Below are 22541 nucleotides of genomic sequence, written 5' to 3'. Positions count from 1 at the left end.
TTATTTGCAGGGATGATAAAAATAATATTAGAAGAAATTCCAAGCAAGACAAACATGTCAAAACTGAAATTGCAGAAAATTAGAGCAACCTGAATTAACGCAACCAGTTCTGTTTAAATGAAACAGATAATTGTTTATGTTAAGAGTTGCAAAGATACACTCCTAAATACATGGCTCTAAGTAAAGTTGTCAGCCTTAAGAGCTTAGCCCAAAAGGGGGATCAGAATCATATTCAGTTACATTTTAAGGGGGTTATGTTTAATACTATAAATCAATTTAAATTTAAGACATCTAATGTTATTCCCATAATTGAAAAGGCAAGTATTAATTAATTACATTGTAATCACCTTTCAAATTTTGATGTATAATAATTTTTCAATGAATCAGACAAAATTGTTGTTTTTCATGGGACAAAAGTCAGATATAATTATTAATAGTGTCGATATGGGCAGCATTGTAGTCCCTTGGGATATAGACGCACATGATAAAAAAGTGAATGCCCAATTATTGGATGCTACATTCTGTCATAAGAAGATATTAGATCCCACACTTGAATTTGAGGTAGATATTGATAATTATTTAAATCTGGCTGTTTAGGAAGGTATTACTTCTGATTAAACAGCATGGAATTTGATAGTTAAGGACCCTAAGATACAGCACTTTTATATGTTACCTAAATTGCAGAAAATTTCTAGTTGTTCTTCTGGAAGACCTATAGTGTCTGGTAAATGTTCTTTAACTAAACCATTGTCAGTTTTTATCACCAAATATTTGATGCTTTTTCTTTCTATTTTGAGTGCCATATATAAGATACAACTCTATCTTTTTTTTAATTTTGGAAGAGTATCAGATATTGCAATATTGTTATATGGTTACTTTGGATGTTAAATCTTTATATACTAGTACACTGCATTGGGTTGGGGTAAAAGTTGTTGAACATTGGTTGACTACTGCTAATTTGTATATTCCTGGTTTGAACACCTTTTGTTATGTTTGACTGAACATATTTTATGTAAAAATCATTTACAAGTTAGAGATATGCCATTAGGGTTGTCCTTTACCCTAGTTATGCTGACCTTTTAATGGGTTATGTGGAGTATATGCTGATTTGTGACATTAATCACAACATCTATATCCACACCATGGACATGCAGCATTAGTAATTGGATGATTGTTGGTTGATGTGGATCTTGGATATATTGGATCTCAAGTTTTTGGAATATCTGAATGACAATTGTTTTTTTTTTTAATTTTAGTGTACAATATAGCTGAAATAGCATGTTTTTCTTCATTTTACAGTAGTTAAAGCTACCAATAGCACTATTAATACCTCTCTACATAGAAAATATTTTCATAAGAATTGTTTGTTAAATTAATAGTAGTTGTCATCCATCTTATGTGATGCATAATGTACCTCACTCCCAATTTTGTAGGATTAGACATACTTATTCACAGAAAGAGGATTTTGCTAACCAGGTGGATTCTCTTACCCAGAGATTTTTAACAAGAGGATAAAAAACTAAATTTTGAAAGCAAGACTATTGATTAAAAGCCTAAATTCAGGAGACATGTTAATTTATAAATCACATATGACCACCATTGATTCAGCTATGTCTTTTGTTACTACTTTAGGTTCTATCTCAGGTGATTCTTGTAATTTAACACATACTTTGACATTTTGCTGGCTGCTAGAGACGTAGCAGCAGTGGTGTCTAATCCTTATAGAAGAGGATGGACCATTCAATAAATTTTATATACAGAGAGCAGTCACTTACATGACATATTTTCCAATCAAAAAACTATCAATGATGGGATATTGAATGGATGTACCTCTTGTACAAATTACTCTTTTGCTCACTTTTGTTTAAAGTAAGGAATTTTCATAAGTTACCACTAGTTGTATTATAACATTAATAAAATAACCACTTGTGACACTGATTGGATGATTTATCTAGTAGTTTGTACTTATTCAGCAGTTTATGTTGGAAAAAACTTCTAGATATTTGTATTAATTCTGCCTATACATACATTAAAACATTCTGGGGCATCTTTTAGGCTGATATGGATTGATAAAAATCACACAATTAACATAAAATAAACTGAGTTAGCAAGAGATATTAGCTAAAAAGAAAGGTGCAGGACTGTTTAATTAAGTGCAATATTTTATTGTGGTTTAAAATGAGTATTGCTAAATTTATACATATATAATATCATATACATTTACATATCATTACATTTTATGTTTTGGATTTTTTTATATGCTTCTATTGTGCTGAAATGGTAATATGGATTTGAAGTGTATATGGCACTTTAAATAGTGTGTATATAAGTACTTGTTTCATAACTCCTGTACATTTGTACTGAAATGGGAGTGGTTAATGCTGAAACCAGTCTATGAACCCACATGCAGCATTTCTGCAGTGTTTTGTATTATTAAAAACTTTAAATAACACTTTAACTGGATGGAGCAGTGGTGCAATGGTAGCATTATCGCCTCACAGCAAGAGGATCTCCAGTTGGATTCTTGGCTGGAGTGCCTTCTGCGTGGACTATGCATGTCCTCCCTGTGTTCGTGTGGGTTTGTTCTGAGTGCTTCAGTTTCGTCCCATGTTACAAAGACATGCATCTGGAGTGTTTCTCTCTGGGCCTCTGCTGAAAATTGGCTTTGTTCCAAGTCAGACTTTCCTGGTTAACAAATGTTAAATAAAAGAAATACCTCTTTCATACTAGTATTTCATTGTTAGCTTCCTCTCTGTTGTATTTTTGAGCTATTTTGGTTTATGGGTGCACCATGTAACGGGATGACTATTGCCGAACTTCAGTTGCATTTCAGTGTTGTGCACTTCACAAGGCCTTAGTGTACAAGCCTAGTGTGATTCGCAATATGTAGCTGTTCAGCTGTACAGTGACTATAAGCTGACCAGTAATTTTGTTGGATCCACATAAAAATCTGGTAGTCCATGTATATGGCTTATGTAAATTAAACCTTGACGGATCACAGACATGTTTACTGTTATGGAAATTGTGTAATATTTTTAGTCAAACATGATTCTACTGCATAGCTTCCACAAAGAGTGTATGCGGTTAATAGCAAGCTGCACTTATTTGTTTCTATAAGGACTGCAAACTGCACGGGCTCAGTACTACATAGCTAGGTGTCTGTCTTTAGTTATTCTAACAATAATATAGTTGATTCACAGGTGTTCACCTGAAAGACTACGGGATTCAAAAGCATGTGAATTAGGCAGGAGTATAAACTGCATTATAGCTCATCAGTATAACTGTGTCAAACTGATCAGTGTGCCCTGTTTAACACTGGTGGGCATTTATGAATATCGCCTAAAATGACCAGTGTAAATAGTACTGTTAAATACTATAGATCTGGATGACTACTGAATAAAGCAGAAGTGTTATCGGAACTGAACAAGAGTTAAACAAAATCTAAGGATTGCCTCACAGAATATATATATATATATATATATATATATATATATATATATATATATATATATATATATAGCTGTCTACCTATCTATCTGTCTATGTATATCTATCAATCTTTATATATCTGGGTCTATATTAAAAGATCGAGGAGGTGTTTCATCAAACACCTCTTGCTTGACACATAAAGAACGAATGCACTAAAGTGCAAATGCTCAAAACAGTGATTTCTTTCCCTGGGAAAGAAACCGCTTGGCCATCCCCGTATGTTTGTCCCTTTCCTCACTGTAGCGCAATCTCAGAGTCAGTATATTTAGTTAGGAAGAGTGTGGGGGCACATTGGGGGGTGTGGAGGCCAAAGTCCCCCACGTTGTTATGTTTGAAAATGTGTGTGTGTATATGTGTGTGTGTGTGTGTGTGTGTGTGTGTGTGTGTGTGTGTGTGTGTGTGTGTGTGTGTGTGCTAGTGATTTCTTTCTTAGGGAAAGAAATCACTGTTTTGAGCATTCATGCTTTAATGGGTCCACTCTTAATGTGTGGACCAAGAGGTGTTCGATGAAAGACCTCTTCAGTCTTTTAATATAGACCCTATATCCATATAGATATAGATAGACGTATTCAAAATTTTCAAAATGGGATGTACGGTATGTGGAATATACACTTTAAATCAGCTACACATCATGTGGTGCACTTTGCTAAAAAATATTTCAGTATGAAAACACACCTTGTGGAGGTTAAACCACATTCCTCATTGCTTCTGTGTTGCTATGTAATCCTTTGATCACGCCTTTATTTGAGCAGTATTTGGTAAGACTTCCTCTTTCTGTCAATACAGTATCACTGTTAATTTAAAGGTTTTGCAATTCTGAGTATCACTAAGTGTCTGCACCATTAAATGCTATACTGGCCCACTGTAGCCAAAGTACCCCTGAAAAATGCAGAATGAAGGTATCAGTATCATAGTATCTCCCCCAAAAAATAGAAATGATAAGACACTCCCAGGATTCTATGTCAAGAGTCATGAACAACTGATGATCAACTTAGCTACATGTTGTGCCTGCTCATCATAACGCCATTTACAGTTGGATCATAAAACCTGTGTTTGTTAGCTTGTCATGTAAAATAAGAGTACAAAGCCAACAGGCCAAGCATACCACTCAACTTTACAGATTTTACAGAATATTCAGATTTTAGTCTCATGTTCACCTGAAAGACTATGGGATTCATAAGCATGTGAATTAGGCAGGTGTCTAAACTGCATTATAGCTCAGCTGATTTCTTTACAAATCACTGGGATGATCTGATGACTCAAGTCACTAAATAATAATTTGAGTTTCAAACTTCACATTCTTCAGAATAATGTATGCCAAGACAAATCCCATCATTCTATCAACTTTCTAAGTTTATAAGAGCAATGTTTAAAATCTGTCCCTGTTTTTTGTACCTTTGTACCCCCCATTATGTCAGGCCTCATCCAGATTTGTTAAAATAAGAGGTTGAGAGGTTTGAGGCCAACTATTATATCAGTGTGATACAAACTTTAACACTAATATTAAAATCTACTTACTATAATAGGAGTAAGTTCACTTTGCAGACTTTGGCTGAGCAGCTATAAATTAATGTTTGAGAATTCACACATCATTAAAAAGCTGGTATACATTTTATTTAAAAAAAACTGGGTCTTGATGAGTTGTTTTAGAAATGCATAAATACTGGTTGTTAATAGCTACATTCTGTTTCCTTGCATAGTTTTTAATACCTTGTAATCTACAGCTAGATGAAGCATCTTATGAAGCTATATGTATTGAAAGGCTGCTAGTGATATACAATATGGGAATACAGTTTCATACATTGCTTCAACCATTATCAACCTTTCTCTATAGTCAGATTTACCTTAAAAGTAAGTACATTAATGCTTATATAAGTCATTGGGCAGGATTCACGAAGCCTCCGTGTAAGAGTTAACAAGTCTTACACGGAGGCTGCAGTTAAATGGGGTGATGTCAGCATGCCATGCATATTCATGAGGGCATGCTGAATCACACCCTAGGCTAACATGGTCCATGTAGCAATGTAGGGGGCGTGTCTGCATGGTGAGTCCTGCAAAGGGACACGCCCCCAGAAGAATCACAGTCCCAAAAGGAAACTCCCATGAGTGAGTCCGCGGAAATGTCAAGAAACACAACAGCACACATGCCCCCACAGACTATTAACCCAACTGAAATGTAAAACGTACAAATGAACAGTTTAATTTTTTTTTTTAATTACAAAAATGTTTGCCCGTAATTGTGCTCATTTGTGTGGGCGTGCCCTTTGCTCAGCCACAGTTAGCAGTCATTGAAAAAGCATATAAGATCTAAATATGCAAAATAAGCCAAGTAGCAATAGCATAGTGGTAGAGACGTCGGCCAAAGAGGTGGTAGTCATGGTTTGAGCCCCAACAACATAATTTTTTATTTTTAGTGAAATAAGCATGAAACAATCCCCTGACATATATGTATATATATATATATATATATATATATATATATATATATATATATATATATAATTATAATTTAAGTAAAATGCAATGAAATGGGCCATGTTTTTATGAAGAAATCTGACACAATAAAAAAATAAAATAGTTTATAAGTGCCCATAGCTGAGCAGCGCTCTAGCAAGCTGCGTATGTTTGCCCGTAGGTGACCAGTGGTTTAACAGGTGTAATATGAGTGCCCGGAGCTGAGCAGTCCTTTAACATGCTGAAACTGTGTGCCCGTAGTTGCGCAACATTTCTCACAGCGTAATATGTGTGCTCATAGCCAAATAATGCATTAACCAGCCTAACCCGTTTGCGCGGAACTGCTCAGCGCGCCAACTGGCTTACCGGCGGGCAACGTTGAGCAACCTGTATGAAAGCCACCTTTAAACAGACACACCTCCTAGCCTGTCTAGACAGTAGTAAAATAAAAAAAAAAGCAATGCCTGGCTCGAACCCAGGATACTTTGCATCATAGTCAAAGTACTGAACCACTAAGCCAAGACAGCTGTTCTGAAAAATGCAGTATTAGCATATATATATAGGAATGAATGGAAATAGAAGCATGACAAAGCAGGTTTTGTGAAGCTGATACAATTCCAAAATGGCCAATCACAGATAAGTGCGGGAAAAATGGCATATATAAGCCCCATAGGCGGGAATACACAGCATAACTGATTGTGGAACCTATTTGCAGTCAGGATGACAGGTGTAGGAGAGGGTAGTCACTTCTGAACACAGAGGTGGGGTGTTGAGGAGTCCAAATACATGGTTTGGCTCCTAGTCCACGATCATGAGGCTCAACTCATGCAGGGCCAGGTTCTGTGGGGTGCGTATAAGGCAGAGGCGTGGAACCGGTTGGCACATGATCTCACCAGTGCCACAGGCATACCAAGGACTGGTGAACAGGTCCATCACCACCATGCGGACCTGAAGAGATGAAAGCAGGACCAACTGAACCGGTGGATTCAGGAGGCCCGGCAAATGCCCAACGCCCCACTACTGAGTAAGTATCCATGTAATTATGTATGTAAGGAATTATCCTAGTTGATATTATGGAGATGTATGTTCCAATATTACTTCATTTATATTACAGCTGCAGGTGTGCGTTCTGTGAATCGGTGAGCCTATGGTGATAGGCTGGAGCGGTTGCGCCACCAGGCAGGTTAGTAATTATATTTCTGTAATTGTTATACAATATAAGTGAGACAGCTTGTAAAAGAGTTCAGTGTAGTTACATATTAATAAAGTTCAAATAACACTAGAAGAAAGATTCTGCTAGTACTGTATGATTAGATAAGTGATGCAGCCTGTAATCCAGAAATAAAAATTAAACAAGTCTGAAATAGTGATTTCCCACCTGAATTGTAATATCAGATAACCTGCTGCAGCCTGAAAATCAGTGGTAAACAAGCTAAAGACAATAGACATGTGTCAAATACATCCCCTTGAAAATCTGCCATATGAAACAAGTGAGTCTGTTGGAAAGGATTGTTGTAATCAAGTATGACATGTTAATAACGCCTAGAATAAAGTACCATCTTGAATTGTAAAAATAAAACAAGTGAGAGTGTGAGAAAGAGGTATGAATCGACCAAGAAAGCTGTTATAACTTCTGAATAAAGTATACTGCAATCAGTACATAATGAAATGAATGAGACAGCCACAACCAAAAAGTGAAATATTTGAAATAAAGTACTGAAGCTGGAATGTGTCTGTCCCACAATTTGGATATGTTGCTGTACCCTTGCAATATGGAGATAGTATGGTTGTATGAAATAATGAACATCCACTGTTGTCTAGAGCCATATAAATGAAATGTAGCAGGATGCTGTACCTGAACATAGCCAGATATGAACGTGTATGAATAAAAATGCAATGTATATTAATGTATCAGTAACAGTCCCATCACCAACATTCCTAAGGTTACATATAGGAAACTGTACTAAGACCTGTAGGGTATATATATGTGCAGCTACTAGAGATGTACAGCATATGTATAGGTAGTTGAAGTTGTTAATGAAATATTTCTTCACCCTACCCTATATTCACAAATAATGCCATTCCACAACAAACTGGGTATGTGTATTCACAATTAATTCCTATGGACATTTGTCCTGTTGGTTCAAACATATTTGCATGTACGTTGCTGCATGTGCCCTGTTCACATATCCAAACCTGATGGCCTGTTGCCATCAATCAACCCTGCATGCTGTTGGATTGTGTACTGTTGTTCAAAATATGCATGTGTTATGCTTGCTGTTCAATGTTTGGAATTCATGAGTGTTTGGTTAATGGGAATACTGATGCATGCTGTTACAACTAATTTTGAATGGTATTGTTTGTTACTAACCCAAAATGTCATAAAATATTTCTAAACATAGGACAACAGGGAAGGCGGGTTCCAGCGGACCTACCTCTCCCACCTCAGCTGGCGAGTGCACCTGGCACTAGTGCCCAGGCCAGAACCTCCTCCAGTGGCCCTGTGCCACCTTCGGGTGGAAGCGCTGCAGGGGATGGGGCTCACCCCCCCCTCTGCAAGCGTGGCCAGAGGAGACTGTCCACTCACCCTCCAAAGTGTCTGGTCTGTGGTGCGTAGCGAGATCAGGCATTCTGTGCTTGAACCCCTACGCCAGCTTGAGGCTTGGGTGGCACAACTCATGGGTGTCCCTGCTGCCCGTCCAACACAGCCCCCAGTACAGCCCCATCCTGGGCTGTGAAGGCACAGTGGCAACTGCCCATGGGTGGGGATCTCAGTTCCACTGTTGCCATCTGTGGGCTCATGGGCTCGCGATATCCCAACATCCGTCCCCGTCAATTGTGTTCCCCCCCACATGTGTCATACTCCGCCCCTGTATGCGTCTTGTTTGTCTTGTCTGTTAACCTCCCCTACCTACCTCCCCAAATATACCTACTTCCTGTACCTCACATTCCACTCTCACCTGAAAAAAAAATAAAAAATGGGCACTCTGTTCCCGCAAAAAAATTGCGCCCCATACATAGCTGCCCATTTTGCAGACATGTCTGCTGGACATGTGAACTGGTAATTACAATTGGCTGTACAACATATTTTGTTGTCCTCACCCCTCTCTCAGGGGTGGAAGGTTTCAAATTTCACACCAAATTACACACATATACACAGCTGTTGCTAATAAAGAAATGGACAGCTATGGGCCTTTCCTACATCCTTCCTGCAAATCCTGAGCTTGTTTTCCTACTGTCCTACCCTCTTTGTGCTCCCTTTTTCACCACTTTCCTATCCCCCTATGTTCTTTTCTTTCAAAGAAATTAGCGAGGGTGTGCACGACAGTAAGCACTTTTAAGCAGATGTAAGCGGGTGTGCGCTTGTGTGCGCTTAGCTAAGCGTGTGTGCGCGAAGCTAAGCGACAATACGCATGCGTGAGCTCCGCACAAACCAGTGCTAACCCGGTTACAACTGCTTAAAAGTGCCTTAGTCACTCTGAATGACAAGGCCTGTAGTCTGCTCAGCAGCAAAATAAAATTCCTCTGTCAATCTCGAACCCAGGACCTTGGAAACACTAGTCTGCATGACTTACCACTAAGCCATGACTGATATACAAGAACTTTGTGCTGAAAGCAATATATCATGAAATAGTAGGACTGGATGTAAAGGGAATATAGGAAGGCTATTACACAAAGCTTTTCTTGTATCTTTACTGGCAATTCTTGTGGATTTGTATAACATTAGTGTGATAAGAGAAACAGCCATGCTAGTCGGTAGCTAGTAGGTAATAATGTGACAGTAGCATCTTGCAAACCACACACGCTATCACAGCAGGATAAACACTACCATATTTGAACAGGTAAGAGGCCAGACCTCGCAACTGTGACTGATTTACAGGGATGTCTCTGATATGAAAACAAATGTTAAATGTGCCCCACTGACTCCCTGTGAAATATACTAACAGTAGGCAGAAAGGTGTTTTATCCCATGTAATGGTAACTGTCAACTACTGAAAGTATGCACTACTTGCATGTCAGAAATGGTGTAGTAATACATATGATCAAAATACCCCACAGTCACAACTGCAGAATATCTGAAATATATCACGAGTGTATCCCACTGATATGAACCATTCCCTGAGGCTGATAAAAGATACACCTGAGAGTATCTGAGGCCTGCAAGTGTCACAAACTCACAGGCATATCATTCTGTCTGCTGTCACACACTCTGTGAATAGCTGTAGAATAGCTTCCACAAGCACACCCACATGTAGGTGTACAACCCACAAATATCAAAGGAGGTATCCAACTAATAAAATAAGGACAGTATAGCAGTTTACAAACACTACATGTGCCTGCTATCCATAACTGTTAGTACAAAGTACAAGGCCCCACTACTGCTCAGCAGCAAAATAAAATACCCTTGTAGGTGTCAAGCCCCACACCTTGGCCAGACCAGACTGCATGCAGTACCACCAAACCACAACAAACATATAAGGAATTGCTGCTGAAAGAAGTATAGCAAGCATTACAAGGAGTGAATGTAAATGGAAAATAGGAAAGCCATAGCAACACATTCCAGTAAAGACACCTAACAGGCATTCAAGGAGTGAATGTAAAGGCCAAATAGTGAAGCCATAGCAACAAATTGCAAGAGCCACTGCTGTAAACCAGTTACTCCTCAAGTCCCACAGGAAAGCACATACTCCCATTTAAACAGTATTAGTATTATTAGGTGTCAGTTAACATACACACTGAGAAGAATAAATTGGAGGAAGCAATAGTCAGGTGTCAGTACAACATGCATGTCAGTGCTTACAACACAGCCTGAAATAGGAGAGACATACCAACATTTAGACTCACACAACAGTGTCCACAGCATACCAGCATGGTCCCCACCTTGAAAATCTGAAAGGGCTACGCCTACCTAACCTAACATATTATAGCACTGTCCTGAAATCACAGTGAGAACTGCAATTACCACACAGCAGGCTGCATGCAATTAGCAAATGCTGGCTAACAATTGGTGCAGAGGCCATCACATGCACATGTGCATATACCTACAAAAGCAGCCTGTACTGCCAATCCACACATGCAATACTTTAATTGCAACATCCGGAGGGAGAGACAGAGAGAGAGAGAGAGAGAGATAGAAAAACAGAACAACCGAAAAAGAGACACAGACAGCCACCGAAAATAAAACAATACAAAACAGCAAGCTAACCAGCAGCAAGCCATCACAAACAGCAGTGACAAACAAAGGTAATGTAAACTAATAATGTAATAGTCTACATACTGTGAACCCTCCATATGTGTTAGCAGTCTGTATCTATATATATGAAGATGTGCATAGGGCAGGGGACATACTGCAACTGTTAGTGAAGGCTGGACATACATATGTATGTGAAGGATGCTATGTGCACATATCAATGTAGGTTGTAGTGCAACGTAAATGTAGGTTGTACAGTAATGGATGTTTAGCAGTATGTTAGTGTGTGTATTCGTATGTGTAAATAAAAAGGTATATATATATATATATATATATATATATATATATATATATATATATATATATATTATATGTATATGTATGTATATTTATATATGTATCTATATATAATATGCATATATGTATACATAGATAGAGAGGGATGTAGAAATAGATAGACCCAGAATGATACCACAGTAAAAGGACAAAATGATTGACTTCTGGTGTCATTTTAAGGGGATCCAGTATTTGTCTGCCTGGGACGACATGATCGACAGTCCACGATGATTTGCCAGAAATGGCCTGCACCTGTCACCCTTAGGATTCTGGATACTGGCTAAGACTCTTGCCACCCCTATAGTGCCTTTTTCAGGCAAGGTTCAAATGACAAATTCACCACCATAACCCTTGACATCTGTGACATCTGTGCACTGACAGAGACCTAGTTCAAAGCTCCAGAGAGCACCCCTGCATTACCAGGCTTCAATTCATACCACACCTTTTGGCCACCTAACCCAGAAAGAAGCACTAAAGGCAGAGGCATGTCCATATTCATTAAGGATATCCACACCTCCAGGCTAGTTGCACAGCATAATGCATCTGAGATTATCCAAGTGCAACTAACTCTGGGCAAGACCGTAATCCAAATTGTAGCTTGCTACAGATCCCCCACCATGCCCCAGGATTCACACTCTTCATTTCTTGATACACTGGAAAGTATTAGGGTACAACCCAACACCCTAACAATGGGTGATTTCAACTACCCCACCATTAACTGGGAAAACTACTCATGTACCAACTCTTTTGCTCAACATTTTCTAGAATTCATAAATACCAACGCCTTGGATCAACTTATTCACACCCCCACCAGGGGCAGCAATATCCTAGACTTGGTCATCAGCAACATGGGAAACCGGTGTGCCACACCAGAGGTCAATTCCTCATTGGTCAGATCCGACCACAAGGTAATCAGCCTAGACATCCACATCCCACCCCCAGCCCAAATTAGGGAAACCATCCTAACAAACTTCTCAAAAGCCAACTTCACACTTCTTAAGACAGAAGTGGCAAACTTCATGACACCCATGCAGATGGACAATAGAGGTATGACTGCCGAATCCTACACAAATGCACTTTATAAGCACTTACATGAGTGCATGGATCATGCTATCCCTAATAGAACCAAGATGTTATCCTCCAGACAAAGGAAGCCAGTCTGGTGGTCCTCTGCCATAAACAAACTCTACAACAGAAGAAAGAAACTGTTGCAAAAATAAGTAAAATCCCATGACTGGAGGAACTCCCTGGTCAACCTCAGTAAGAAGCTGAGATCCCTCATAAAATCCTCCAAAGCTAGTTACGAAAACAAAATTGCCACTGACTCTAAAGACAACCACAAAGCATTCTATAGCTATGTCAAGAATCTAAATGGGAACACTCAGATCTGCTCTGAGTTACAGCATAATGGCACTAAATATACAGAACCAACTGATATTGCCAACATCCTGGCAGATAGGTTCAGTGCTAACTTTACCCCCTCTCACCCCCTAGAGGGCCCATCTCTATACTGGAAGAATGCAAAGTTCCTATAATCATGGCTGCACAGGTAAAAAACACACTCTGGGACCTGACAATATCCCAGGCTGCATTCTACTCGAACTACAGAATGAACTGGCACCCTACCTAAGTACCATGTTCAATCATAGCCTCACCTCAGGCTTTGTACCCACTGAATGGCGCAACGTGACACTTATCCCACTCCACAAAGGGGGAGCCATGACGGACCCTGGTAACTACTGCCCCATTAGCCTGATGAGCCTGGTCTGCAAGGCCATGGAACGTATCATCATGGGACTCATAAACAAAGACATTGGTAATCTCCAAACTCTGGTCCCTACTCAGTTTGGATTTGAAAAAGGCAGATCATGTCTCCTAAACCTGATTGACTTCTTTGAAGCAGTCACCAAAGCCATAGATGATGGTAAAATGGTTCACACAGCTTATCTAGATCTTGCCAAGGCTTTCAACACCATCCCCCACTCTGGAATTATAGATAAGCTCACTAAACTAGGTATAAATCCCTATGTCATAAGATGGGTTGCCAACTGGCTCATGGACAGAACCCACACTGTGAAAGTAGCGTATTCCAAATCCGACATCTGACCAGTGATAAGTGGAGTACCACAGGGTTCAGTCCTGGGTCATCTCCTGTTTGGTATCTACTTCTCTGAAGTGCAGGCCAACCCAGAAGGTCTTTGGCTAACAAAGTTTGCAGATGACTGCAAACTAGGAGCCATAATCGTAACTCCTAACGATGTGGACAAACTACAAAAGGGCCTCACTGAGACAGATACCTGGTGTCAAAGCCATGGCCTGAAGTTCAATGCCAAAAAGTGTATTGTCATCCCCTTTGGTAAAAACTCTGTACACATGAACTACCACATAACTGGTAGTCTACTTAATGCCGAAAATGTGATAAGAGACCTTGGGACACAGGTGGACAGTTGTCTCTCCTTTGATAATCACATCGCTGCAGTGGTCGGGAAATCCTTCTACGTGGCTCATCTCATCACAAAAGGATTCTCATCCAGACAAAAGAGGTCATTGTTCCCCTCTACTCATCACTTATTAGACCCATTATAGAGTACAACACCCCTTTTGGTATGTACCTCACAAGACAACTACAACAACTGGAAAGACCACAGAAATACCTCACAAAGAGGATTACTGGCCTCAAACAGATGCCCTATGCAGACCGTCTCAAAAAACTACAGCTGGACTCCATGGCATATCGCCTACTCAGGGGTGATCTCTGCCTAACATACAAAGCTATGTCAAACCCAGAGTTGTTGGACATGCTCCACTTAAAGAAATCCCAATCCCTCTGAACTACACAGTCTAGGGACCTTAACCTTGTCACCACAATAAACAGAACATGCTGGAGGGATAGATTCCTGTCCCAGAGACTTCCCATACTCAGGAACAGACTACCTATCTATGTCAAACAGAGCTCCTCATTAGCACTCTTCAAGAAAGATCTTGATGATTGGATGAAAAATGGGAAATTCACCCCGGGGATCACTTCTGTGGCTCTGCTCGACAGGGGCATAGGAAAATACTTTTCTTGGGTGGCTAAAGCCAGGGTACATTTATTGGCTAGGCTTGTATGGGCCCTAGTGCTGATAGCCTAGTACCTACGTATGAACCTATGAACCTATGAACATATATAGATAGATGGATAGAATATGTATATACATATATTATGTAATAGACACATACATATATAGATATATATAGATACATACACATATACAGACAGATATGAATGTCTACAGATATGTATGTATATGAATATCGCTCTCTCTCTCTCCCCCTCTCCCTCTCTCTCTCTCTATATCTATATATATATATATATCTATCTATCTATATATATATATATATATATATATATATATATATATATATATATATATACTGAGAGAGGCACACAGATGTATTGCAACAGGTGCCTGGTGACAAAGGCATGGACTGAACACCAGTGTGGATACAGGAGTACCATACCCCATTCCAAAACACTTACACCACTAATCACCACATATGTGGTTGCCTGCCTACTACTGGATGTGTCAGGAGGGAACATGGGAAACAAGTGTACAATAGCCTCCCCTTTGATATTCACAGTGGCACACCAGTCTTGTAATACCTGTACATGGTACATGTCAGCAGAAATGGTGTGTCAGCTAGTGAAATGTAGGTCACTGTACCCCTCTACACCTCACAATGTCCTACACGGTATGTACCTCCCATGACAACTACAGAAAGGGAGAAGGACACAGTCATGATAATGCCCTCAAACACATTACCTATGCAGAGTGACTGACAAAACCACAGATAGATTGCCTCTCAAACTACCTACACAGAGGTTACCACTGCTGGATATACATAGTTAAGTCACACCCATAACAGTTGTCCAACAACCATGGTAACACCTCACAATATCCCCAGCCTAAATGACCTATGTCTGTCATCCTTGGCACCGCAGTAAAGAGCACATGGTGGAGGTACAGGTTCCTACCCACAAATAAGCCATACCCTGGAGTAAACCACCCAGCATTAAGAAGCAAGGCTCCCCCTTAGTAGATGTCAGACATACCCCTGTTGAATGTTATGCAGATAGGTAGTATGCCATATGAGTCACCCTGTGTAACTGTTTGACAGGAGCAAGTACAATCACATTACATGTGCCCCAAGGGGCAGGGTAGCATAACAATATGCTGCTGTAGGCTCAGGCCCAATAGCATACTACCTGCCTATGACACAATGCACACACACATGTACTCATTGCAATACCAACTATGTGAGGTGGAATGAGTGTGCCACTGACTGTGTGCAAGGTCTGTAATGGTGTAATTGCTCAGCATGACTTTGTGTCTGTCATGGTAGTGTGTGTCCTTGGTGTGAGGCCAGAGAAAGATGTGTCAGGTATTGGGATACAAACATACTACATTGCCATATGTTGTGCTGAGGTTCCCTGTATGTGACTGTGGTGTAGGTATGGGTATGGCAACAAAGACTACGGTGCATTACCAGTGAAATTTGTACTGTGCATTGCATGCATTGCATGGGTTGACAATGTTCCCCATACATTACCTTGATACAAACCCCCAGTGTGAGGCTGTGCATTGGACCTCAAACAGGGTGCCGACTGCTGGAGTATACTTGTTTGTTGTATGGAGTGTGCCAGGCACTGTCACAGAGTTGTCGGCTGAGCACTGATATGTGGTCATTTACATGTGTATCCCCCAATAGACAGACAGATGCTATATATGGCAGTTCAGTGATATCACTACAGTAGAGAATTATGTGTGCCATATCACTTGCTCACATGTTTTTCTTTTCCTTCCAGGGAAATGGTGCACCAGCGCAACGCCACATACTCTGCTGCAGAGGAAGAGGAGATACACCAGATCCTGGTGCGGGATTTTGCCACACTGTTTTCCCACACCAGCCAGAACCAGCAGGAGAGGGCTGCACTGTGGCAAGACCTTGTCCATCAGGTAAATGACATAGGCATGCATAACCGGACATATGAGCAGGTACGCCATCAATGCAGTGATTTAATTAGAAATGTCCGTCAGCGTGCATCTGATATCCACAGGCAACAGCTTGCCACAGGTGGTGGGGTGGCTATACACCCCCCCTCACCAGACTGGAGGGGCTCCTCCTAAGTGTTGTGGCTCCAGCCCAACAACAACAACATCCACACACATGTGTAATGATGGAGGCTGGAGCCACCCAGCAGGAGGACTTGGAGCATGCAGGTAACATGCCATATCTATAGTTGACTGTTCTCTACACTGGTAGTTTATGCATGTGTGAGGTGTGTACTGTGTTTGTAGCTGTTATCCTGGTAATTATTGTGCAAGAGTGATATTCTCAATATCGGCAGTAGACCTGTGAAAGCCAACTATTGTACTGTTGAACTGTATCATACTCACAGTATCAATGGCACAGTTGTGCCCACTGACAATAAATGTCTTATTTGTGCAGGTCCCTCTGGTGTAACAGCAAGGCAGCCAATCCATGCTGGTGAGTATGTAATAACAATCCTTTAATACTAATGATAATAATAGTAATAATACCCTAAAATGGTATTGCTATGTTTTGATTGCAGGTGTGTTTGTGTCTGTGTGTTTGTATCTCATGTACTGAGGAGTGTGAATGTGTGCATGTGTGCATGTGTGCATCTGTGGTAACATTGTGTACACATTGTAAACTGTGTTTCCTGTCTTCCTCTGACAGGTTCTGGTGCTGCTCTGGTGGTGTGCAGCAGGGAACCTGAATCTGTTGCTGGGGATAGTGATAATGATGATACCTGTGTAATGGCACAGGGAGGTGTGCCACGGTCCGTTGTTGGTCAGCCAATCGACAGTGCACAGCTGTCAACCTCATCAATGTGCACAGTCATTCTGCCAATACATCCATTGTCACCAATATCCCTAAGTGATGGACAGCATACAGTGGGCATTGACCAGGGTAATGTGGTATCAGTGGCACATGCATCCCCTCACAGCAGCCATGGCCAGAGTCCTGACATGGTACCACACAGGCAGATGTCCAGGGGTTCTTGTGGGATCATCCATGGTCGTACTGCCCCTGTCAGACATGCCCACAGAGGTCTTTCAACCTCAGCTATGTTCCAGCCTGTAATGCAGGCACAGTCACGTATGGAACGGTACACCAGACAGGGTCTGAGGGAGCTGAGAGCACATCGCACTGCTATGAATGACACTATGCGTGACGTTGCGGCTGCCATCCATAATTTCACCGAGGTCATTGACAGACGTTGGGGGGACACATTAGATCTGTTCCACAACTACATGTCCATGAGCCAGGGCAATGCAGGATGGTTGAGGCGTCGATGTGGACGTATGCCAGCAACAGCAGCAGCTGGCAGTCGTCATGGACGACAGCAAACCCACGGCCGCTCCCATAGTGCCAGTACCAGCCCCAGCAATGCTGGGTCTGTGCTGTCATCATACCACCCTAGGAGACCACGTGCACGTGGCTCTGGTCAGTCCCAGCAGGGACATGTCTCCAGTCATCAACCAACTGCTTCTGATGACAGTACCCAGTCTGGCTTAGTACCTGATACTGTCCGTAGCACCCCTGCCAAGCACAGGTACCGTGTCCATGGCTAGAGACAGTGATCTGTATGACCTGGCAGGTACAGTCTGTGGCTGTCCACAAACACCCGTATATGGCAGCCACAAGGTGGAACTGTGTGCATGCATACACACATGCATAATGCTAACACCTAGTGCTAACACATACACGCACACACTGCATCAACATTGCCCCATCTTCTACGGTTGCCCCTCACTAACACACACACACACATACATGTTGATTGGTTGTATCAGTGGCAGACTCAGGCATACCAAGTACACACCCTGTGCATATGATGAAACTGTGCCACCTCCTGCAATCTGTAACATTGATGCAGGACCGGTTAACATGGTGCTGATGCACAGGGTGACTACATAGAAGTGTAGTAATATTATCATGTTGTCAACTGTACAGTGTAATGATATCATTGTGGGTATATCTCAGCATGCCTGATGCATTAACAGTATGATTGTCATTGTATTGTTTGGTACACCCCTATTAATTACCATAGTGTAATGTCTGCACATCTTTGCATTCTGGTGGTAAGGCTGTAAACAGAAGGCCACCTACATAGGTAGCACAGGGGATAAGAAAATGGAAGTAATGATACTCAATGATTGACATGTAAACCGCAAGATGCATGCAGTACAACCTCTACTCTGCATGGAGAATGTTGATATCTGTGCAGTAATAGACAACAGGTTCAAGACTCCCAAGAGCACCCTAGCACTACCAGGTTACACCTCATACCATGCTTGACAGCCCCAAAACACACAACTAACTATGACAGGAGTTGAGTCTCATTAAATGTCATGGATACTGTGGTGGCAGGACAGATAGTATACATCCTACTAAGTTGGGAACTGCTGATTGAGGGCTCGGTGTCTGTTATTCTAAATGTGTATTAGTTCTGGTTTAAGCACTTGGGCATCAGGCCAGTTATTTTACATTACAAAGGTTCATGGTCTGCACTCTTGTGGGAGGAGAGGCTGGACTCTGCCCGTCTGAGCTGGAAATTTCTGGCTAAAGAATTATAGTGCCTGCATATTTGAACTGTTTCTTACTGAAATTGGTGCACCTTTTTTGCTGTAGCATAGACTAGATCCATGCCTGCTGAATGTAGCTTTGTTTGTATGCTTGTTTGCTTGTTGTTTTCCTAAAACACTAATTCCACCTGAAACACAGCTTTACAGCACATCTGTGGATCCCTAGTGACATCTGCATTGCTTACTGTACGTATGTCCTTGTTTCACTTGACAGAATGTTACTGTTTGTCATTTATGCATTTAAGTTACCTGTAACACATTGCATTTGAGTTACTTGGCACTTGCTCACTAAAGCATTTATATATGCCAGCACTAACAAATTAAAAGCACTACACCCTCACAAACTCACCTTGAGTACCTTGTTCCCCATTGGCCCTTTTTGTTGTTAATTATAAAGGAATTCCCAATACTATTCTAGCATGTCCAAAGGTCAGTTGTCAATCTCCTCTCTGGTCCAGCTGGTGAATCTGGGAATCTAGAGGCAATGTTACAACTGCCTCATGTACACAGACAACCCTCTCCTCCTCCCAACAAATTCCAACACATGTGAGAGATGCAACCATATAGCCAAACTGCAGGCTAAGCTCTCTCAACTCAGTACTGGCAAAACCTGTCAGGAGGAGAAGGAAACCACAGTCACTACAATTCCAGTCTCAAATAGACCTACCATGACAGCAATCCAAACAAATAAACACACAAAAACATACTCAGAGTCTCTAAATAAAATACTGCCTAAGCAGCAGACACCTCCAAAGCAGACACACAAGCAACTGCTACCCCAGAACAAAATGCGTGCAACACATAGCTCACAAAGCCAGTGTGCCGAACAGTCACAGCATGTAAGGCTAAACAACACACCTGCTACACTTGTGATAGGTGCCTCTATTGTCAGGTACACTGACGTCCCGCTCACCAGGCTGAACAAGGAGAAGGTCATGGTGAAATGCCTGTCGGGCGCTATGATCTGCCACATAAGACAAGCACACATGTCACTCCAAGGCATGTACAAATATGACTCAGTCAGTGTCCATGCCAGTGTGAACGACCTGAGATGTACCTCCCTGGACTACATGATAAGAGACATAGAGGAGCTCTCTGAGCATGTGGCCCAGAATGGTATGACCCGGACCTTGAGTAGCATCTTACCCTCCCCAAGACTGATGCCACAATATGTAGACAAGATGATCAATTTCAACAGTTAGCTTATGTTTCAGTGTCATTCAAAGGGGATCCAATGCCTGTCAGCCTGGGATGACATGCTCGACAAGCCACGATGCTTTGCTGGGAACAGCTTGCACCTGTCACCCATGGGCTTTCGGATATTGGCAAAGGTTCTTGCTACCCCCATTGTGCTTTTTTTAGGCAAGGCTCAAAAGACAAGACCACCTCCATAGGTATCACAAGGGATAGGAAACTAATAGTAATGCTACTCAATGCCAGCAGTGTAAACCTCAAGATGCATGCACTGGAAACTGTCCTTAGCATGGAGAACATCAATATCTGTGCAGTAACAGAATCCTGGTTCAAGGCTTCCAAAAGCACCCCAGCACTGGCAGGTTATACCTCATACCATGCTTGTCGGCACCAAAACTTGCACCGAAACAGAACAGGAGGGGGAGTATCAATATTCATCAAAGATGCACACACCTCCAGGTTGGTGGCACAGCACAAAGCATCAGAGACTATCCATGTGCAACTAACAGTGGGTAAGACTGCCTTCCAGTTCATAGCCTGGCACACACCACCCTCCCAAACCCAGGTAACCCACTTGGCCTACTTAAGAATACATGAATATCTGCAGGTGTCTCCAAACAACAATATATTGGGCAGCTTCATTTACCCACACATAGACTGGGAGCATTACTGTAGCTCCAACACCCTAGGTGTAAGGTTCCTAGAATCCATACACTCAATTGCTATGGAACAACTTGTTACCACTCCCACAAGAGGCGAAAACATACTGCACCTGTTCATCACCAACATGTGGACTATATGCTCCAGACCAGAAGTGTTTCCCTCGCTGGTAAGATGACATCATAGACTGCTCTCACTGTATATTCACATACCAAATGCAGCCCCTGCACAGAAAACCACAGTCATAAAGTTGTGTAATGCAAATTACATGTATTCACATGAGGCAGGCTTCACACATGGGAACTATTTAAGGTCACAGGTACATATGTCTATGTGGCACACACATACCTCGTGTGTGCATTGACATTACTGATATGATCTATGTCATACAATATTAAGAGCAACACCCCACACACATGGACAAACTGTGTGACGAAAACACACATGACATTTGTAAGATTCAAACCCCTACCTAACTATGTTATGACACTTGAAAAAAACACATTAGCGGAGCATGCTATTCGCATTACTAGGAAGTTTCCCTTCTCCTGCTATACTTATATGGTGCTGACATCATCAGTGTTTAGAAAGAGGAATATGCATCATGTAGTGTGTTCTTCTAGATGCCAAAAGGGACGTTTCTTTCACTCAGAATTGTACACACACTAACCCCCCTCAACCAAACACTGAGTATTTGCAGGATTCAAACGCCTACCTAACTATGTTATGACACTTGAAAGAGACGCATGAGCAGAGCATGCTATTCACATTACTGGGATGTTTCTGTTCTCCTGCTGTACTTATAGGGTGCTGGTATCATCAGTGTTTAGAAAGAGGAATGTGCATCATGTAGTGTTCTTCTAGTTGTCAAAAGGGACATTTCTTTCACACAGAATTGCACACACACTAACCCCCCTCACCCAAACACACACACACACTGAGCATTGGCAGGATTCAAACCCCTACCTAACTATGTTATGATACTTGAGAAAGACATATTATCAGAGTGCGCTATTCGCATTGCTGGGAGGTTTTATCAGTGTTTAGAAAGAGGAATGTGCATCATGTAGTGTGTTCTTCTAGTTGCCAAAAGGGACATTTCTTTCACACAGAATTGCATGCACACTAACCCCCCTCACCCAAACACACACACTGAGCATTTGCAGGATTCAAACCCCTACCTAACTATATTATGACACTTGAAAGAGACGCATTAGCAAAGAGCAATATTTGAATTACTGGGAACCTGGATTTCTCCTGCAGTGTTTATAGGGTGCTGACATCAATATTTATATAGAAGTATGTACATCTATTACTATCTGTCACTTAGGGGGATAGCATATATATGCATTAACAGCCGCCTACTTTAGGGTCAGATATGCACATCAGCACTGCCAGGTTATGTTTTATACCATGCTTTGTGACCACAGGACCTGTAACACACAACACAACCAGTTCAGGCCACCCCTCCCATATGCAGGACACACACTTTGCTTCCCTGGGAACAGTGTAGGATATGAAGGTGTTTACATACACCATTACAGTGGTTAACATCAGGT

The sequence above is a fragment of the Protopterus annectens genome, chromosome 5.part0, assembly GCF_019279795.1.
Source record: "Protopterus annectens isolate FY-2018-M chromosome 5.part0, PAN1.0, whole genome shotgun sequence".
In the NCBI taxonomy this organism is placed as follows: domain Eukaryota; kingdom Metazoa; phylum Chordata; order Ceratodontiformes; family Protopteridae; genus Protopterus; species Protopterus annectens.
Note: the sequence above shows the minus strand (reverse complement) of the source record.